Source organism: Squalius cephalus (genome assembly GCF_949319135.1).
Source record: "Squalius cephalus genome assembly, chromosome: 14".
NCBI lineage: Eukaryota > Metazoa > Chordata > Actinopteri > Cypriniformes > Leuciscidae > Squalius > Squalius cephalus.
Window position 1 is genome coordinate 7,154,936 of NC_137135.1, and position 6,000 is coordinate 7,160,935.

At 38.1% G+C, this 6,000-nt stretch overlaps 1 long non-coding RNA gene across 1 annotated transcript in view; it reads left to right on the top strand.

Annotated features, from left to right (window-relative positions):
* LOC307170994 overlaps positions 1-5,693 on the top strand; it is a 31,738-nt gene extending 26,045 nt beyond the window's left edge. The window contains exon 3 of the long non-coding RNA XR_013823473.1: positions 5,633-5,693. This is a non-coding gene — a long non-coding RNA (uncharacterized lncRNA). The remainder of the gene's footprint in view (positions 1-5,632) is intronic.
* Positions 5,694-6,000: the final 307 nt, after the last annotated feature.

A 6,000-nucleotide genomic window follows, 5' to 3' on the forward strand; every position in this document is an offset into this window, starting at 1 on the left:
GGGAGCACATGACCAACAGAAGCAAAGATAAAACCATGTGCTGGAGCACAAAACAAACATGGAAACATTAAACAAAGACACAACAGACAAAGCTGCCAGGCCAGAGCATTGACATAATTTGTTGTAGACCATTAAACCTTTATGCTGCCTCAGAAGCATATCTAAAATAGTTTTTTTTTAATTAACAAAATTTCTCTTTATGACTTAAATGACCAAAAAAACAGTGATTTTTAATACAGTATGGTTTTAGACCCCACTGTTGGGAGCTAAGATAGATGGTCTTTGTGGGACTAACTTTGAAGTAATGCACACAACCTGAACATAAAAAGCATAAACAGCAGCTAGTTAAACAAAAATAAATAAGAGCTTGAGCTTGACTGACAAAAGTTATAAATAATGATCTTCCGAGCAGGTTGCTTTTCGTGTTTTTTACTCGAGTGCTTATTTAAAACACCTGTCACAGATGCTATTTGCCCATGTATGGTCATGGGCCTGCGAGAGAATTCACGTAATTCACTGTGCGCACGAAACCTCTGACTTGCGCAGCAATAATTTACTGCTTTTATTATTGCACATATTACCTTCCTAGTGGCACAACCATTTGAAATTTCCATGATTGTTGAAGACACACTCCACCCTAGAGCAGATTTATTTTCACACATCTGGATGAGGTGTCTGTAGTTTCTCCCCGCCCTGTCGTTGTTTAATTTGCTGTTAAGAGTGAATATGAACAGAGACCCGGGAGCAGAAAAGTCATTCCTTACAACTCTCCTGTCCGCCTTTGCCCCCGCTCGCACACAGTGTTTGGAGTGTTGGGAAAAGAAACAGGTTTTCAACAATGTTTGGGTGGTTTCGTTAGAGAATAGTGGTCACTTTGAGATCTGTCAGCCTGGCATGTGTTTGAGCCCCTGGGAAAATGCTGCATTTAATGACAGCTTTAACAGTTATGAAGAATAGTTTCCAGGCCTATTAACACATCTCATGTCTTATAATTAATCCTGCCAAGTCATTTTTAAAATAACAATAGTCCATTCACAGGAAAATCACAGATGTGTGACGTGAGATTATGGATATGAGATCACGAAATGTGTAACCCTCAATAGCTGGTCATGGGATGCAAAAAAAAGGTTCTGCCTGTTATTTGTGTTGGTGAAAATGGTACAGTATGTGCGTTCTTTCTAAATAGCAAGCATCACTACTGCAAATAGTAAAAGCAATAAATTAATGATAGTAAAACATGAACTGAACAAATCCATTAAGCTAGGTTTTTAACATCAACGTTATACTTTTGTCTGATAAAATTGCCAGGAAAAGAAAAAAGAAAATCATTGTAGGAGGAACCCAGGCTATGCACTCTTAAAAATAAAGGTTCCTACAGGTTTTTTTTTGCCGTAGAAGAACCATTTGAAGGAAAAGTTCTTAAAAGAACCACTTTTTCTTAAGTGTGAAGAACATTTTATTTACCATTTTCACTATAAAGAAGTGAGTTACCATGATCTTAAATTTAGAATACTGATCCAAATAATTACTTAGAAGGATGTAGTAACATTTGAGTCATTACAAAACAAATCCTTACAAAAACCTCAGAAGCTTACAACGACTTCAAGCTTTATTAGGTAGTTATCATGCTTTTCACTTAAGAATACTGATCCAAATAATTAGTAGTTCCTTAAGAAAGATGTAGTAACACTTGAGTCATTACTAACCAACTCTTAACAAAAACCTCAGAAGCTTACAATGACTTCAGTCAATATTAGGTAGTTATCATGCTTTTCAGTTAAGAATACTGATCCAAATTATTAGTAGTTCCTTATAAAGGATTTGGTAATACTTGAGTCATTACTAGTGGGTTACCATGATCTTCACTTTAGAATTAATTATACAGTTCTTTGTTAGTTAACAATAGTTACTAGAATGTGTACTAGTGCATTACTCATTTGTCTCTGTGTTATTCATGAATGATGGAGAAGTATTCTAAAGTGTTACCATGGAAAGGTTCCATAGATGTTAAAGATTCTTTATGGAATCATCAATGTCAATAAAGACCTGCGGCCGGTTGCATAAACATAGCCACAATGTTAAGACAGTGTCTTAAGTTCTAGTATGACCAACTAGCAGTTAGTCAGGGGCAGTCAGTCTTAGTTTTCATTATCAAAGTAGGCTTATCTATGTTTTTATGTAACTGATTTAAAAAAGCTATGAACCATCTTAAAGAAAATAAATTGATGTCTAACTTGTAAGACTAGTCTTAGAGGTTTATGCAACCGGCCCCTGATCAGATATCAGCTATCTTAAAAGAAGAAAAAAATCTCTCTATGGGTGCTTCTCAAACAGAACTGCATCCCAGTTCAGTCCTTCAAAGGCTTATAGGCTAGAGTCCTCCTCAGCACTGAATGCTATGAGACAGTCTAGTAAGTGTGCATGGCTACGTCATAAATGTTTCTGTCCCCGCATGTCACGCAGCAAAAATGCTAATACAATTATAATTCGAAAATACTTTATATTAAAAACCTTAACTGTCTTTCTATTATTAACTGCCTTTCTATTAATGCACAGGTGATGACAACCATCTGTGGTCTACATTACAAACAGTTTAGCATCATGTGATTAATTTAAAACAAAGCAAAACAATGCCTTTATCTCCCAAAATCTTTTTTTTTTTTTTTTTGTCTTGCATTACATAGTGAAATCTGACAAGCTCAGCACCAATTACTAATTCTTTTTCGTGAAGTGGAATGTGTGCAAAGGATTGTGAGTGATTGAAGGACACGAAGGATACACTTGATGCATCCTTCAAAACAGGCCTAATGAAGGACGCAAAAGAGTTTAAGTACAATCAACTTGGCTGTGTAAGTCATTTTAACTTAAATTACATTAAACTGACTTTAAAAAAAACTAAAAAAGTTGTCATGACTTATTGATCAAGTCATTATGAGGTCATCACCTGCACAATACGTATATCTGTAATAAGGTATCCACTGGAGGCAAGTTGAGAGAACCCAAGTGCAGTTTATTTATAACAAAAACAAATATGAAACAAAAGCATGGCAAGGCATGAAAAACGTGAACTTACAAGCAGTGGTTACAGCTAACAATACTAGACAAAGACACATGGCAAACATGAGGGCTTAAATACACACAAGACTAATGACTAGACAAGGGACACCTGTGAACAATGAAACAACGAACCAATGACAACATGACACATCAGACAAGGGAACACATGGCAGGATCACATGACTTACAAGGGATCACATGACAGACAAGGAAACATGACGTGAACAAACCCAAAAACAAAACCGTGACAATATCCTGGGATAGGCTAGGCTGCAAAGGATCCACTCTTTCTATCCTTTGTGGCCCGAGAAATGAAGGACGAAAACTTACAAAACTTCTTCGCTTGAGCTTGTGTTTCCTGTCTCCCGCATTCATATATAACGAAAAGTGTGGTGTGACTGCCCCTTTACATGAGAATTGACATTCAGCTTCAGCTACAGAAGTGCAAGCTAAAATTCACTGCATTTAGATCTTCAAAGATTAAACAGGTCATGAACATGTCAACGCGAGCAAGGCATTGCGGTGCTACTTGCTACAATGGACGCTTCAATATCACCCAGCATCATCAAGCACCCATTCAGAAAGACAAATGAACCAGTTTATAATGTTTACTTTGACATGTCCAGTGTAAAACGCACCCGGTGCAGATACGTTGAATGGCCTTTGCCAGGACGAGGCCGAGGGCCGTGAGAGAACGGTGCGAGGCAGTGGCGTGATTACTGATGAGTGGCAACAGTCTCGTATCTCTCACGGTGGAGCGGAAGCATAAAAGGAGGAGCAACGACAGTGGAGATCGAGAGAGGACCAGGCCTGGACTATTTTATTTGCTGTTTTATTGTATTATGTGTGGCGGCAGTCAACCGTGAGGGGCTGCCATTTTTACTTTAGTTTTTGTATTTGTTTATTTTATTTTTAAAGTCTGTTGAATTTTCGCAGGTTCCCGCCTCCTTCTTCCCATAACAACGAACTGCGTTACAGCCTTATTATATGAAAAACACTCATGTTCACTCTAGATCAGGGTTCACCAATCTCGGTCCTGGAGGGCCGCTGTCCTGCAGAGTTTAGCTCCAACACACCTGTTTGAAAGTTTGTAGTATGCCTAGTGAGACCTTGATTAGCTGGTTCAGGTGTGTTTAATTGGGGTTGGAGCTAAACTCTGCAGGACAGCGGCCCTCCAGGACCGAGATTGGTGAACCCTGCTCTAGATTGAGAATTAGTCCACTCAATTGCTTACTCATAACACATAGCAACACAGCTAAAATTATTCCTAATATTTTGGACCTTCTATTGAAAGTAGCTACATTTACCTGTTGAGACACACCTTCACAAGCACCCATAAGAGTGTTTGTGATGTTTGAGTTGGGGGAAGCACAACGTGTGAAAAGGTGTTAGCAAAACTGTTCGAAAATAAGCTTAATTTTTGTAATTCTGCTAGGTGCCACTAGTGTTGCAGAAACTACATTCTTCACCTTTAAAATGTGTTGTATAAAATTAGCCTGATCCCAGCAGAGGGGTGAATACAGGATAGATTTGAGGAACAAAATGAAATAAAATATTAAAATAGATCAAGTAATACAACATTTATTTCATGTAGTATATTGATATGTTTTCACTTGATTTGTTTGTTACAGTGATAAAGTAGAAGTAGGCTATTAAGCCTTTTAGTCAAGTCAAGTCAAGTCAAGTTTATTTATATAGCGCTTTTCACAACATAGGTTGTATCAAAGCAGCTTCACAGTAATAAATTAAAACAATACATCAATGTTTGTTTCTAGTGGAACATCCACGTTTGGTAATGCTGATCAATAGTATCGTTGATTGATTAATTCAATTAAATATCCCCAAATATCCCCAACTGAGCAAGCCAAAGGCAACAGTGGCAAGGAACCGAAAAACTCCATCAGGTGACCTAATGGAGAAAAAAAAACCTTGGGAGAACCCGGGCTCAGTCGGGGGCCAGTTCTCCTCTGGCGTTTATGAACTAGAGGTCAGATTTAACTGTAAGATTAAAAGTATTATATGAATGCCTGGCTGAAGAGATGCGTCTTTAATCTAGTTTTAAACTGGGAGAGCGAGTCTGAGCAACGAACAGTATCAGGAAGGCTATTCCAGAGTTTTGGAGCTAAATGTGAAAATGATCTCCCTCCTTTGGTGGATCTGGATATCCTAGGTATGACCAAAAGCCTCGAATTTAGTGACCTTAAAGAGCGCGATGGATTATAGGGCGATAGAAGATCGGTTAAATAGACTGGAGCTAAGCCGTTTAGGGCTTTATAAGTCAGTAGCAATACCTTGTAATTAATACGGGACTTTATAGGTAACCAATGTAGTGATGATAAAATCGGTGTTATATGATCATATTTTCTTGATCTAGTAAGAACTGTAGCGGCGGCATTTTGGACTAACTGTATCTTGTTTATTGAGGTTGCAGGACAACCGGCTAATAAAACATTACAGTAATCTAGTCTCGAGGTCATGAATGCATGAACTAACTTTTCTGCGTCAGAAACTGATAGCATGTTATGATTTTAGTCCATCCATCCTTCCATTTTTCATACCATTTTATCCTTTGCAGGGTCATGTGGATGCTGGAGCTTATCCCAGTATCCTGGGCCACAGGCGCAGGGAACACCCAGGACAGATGACCAGTCCATCACAGGGCTCACATACATACACCTACAGGTGTCCAATTCACTTTTTGGATTGTGGAGGAAACAAGAGCAACCGGAGAAAACACAGATATGAAAGGCCTCCTGGCTCAGTCGGGACTTGAACTGTGAGACAACAGTGCTTCCCACTGAGCCAAAGAAATTAAAAAATAAACAAAGTTTGTTCCCATAAAATAATAATCCCCTAAAAAGCTGTCAAAAATAATATATTTAATGTTAACTGTTGTTTATCACTGTATATTAATCATCTGAAGGGGTAAGTCCGTGATAAAAT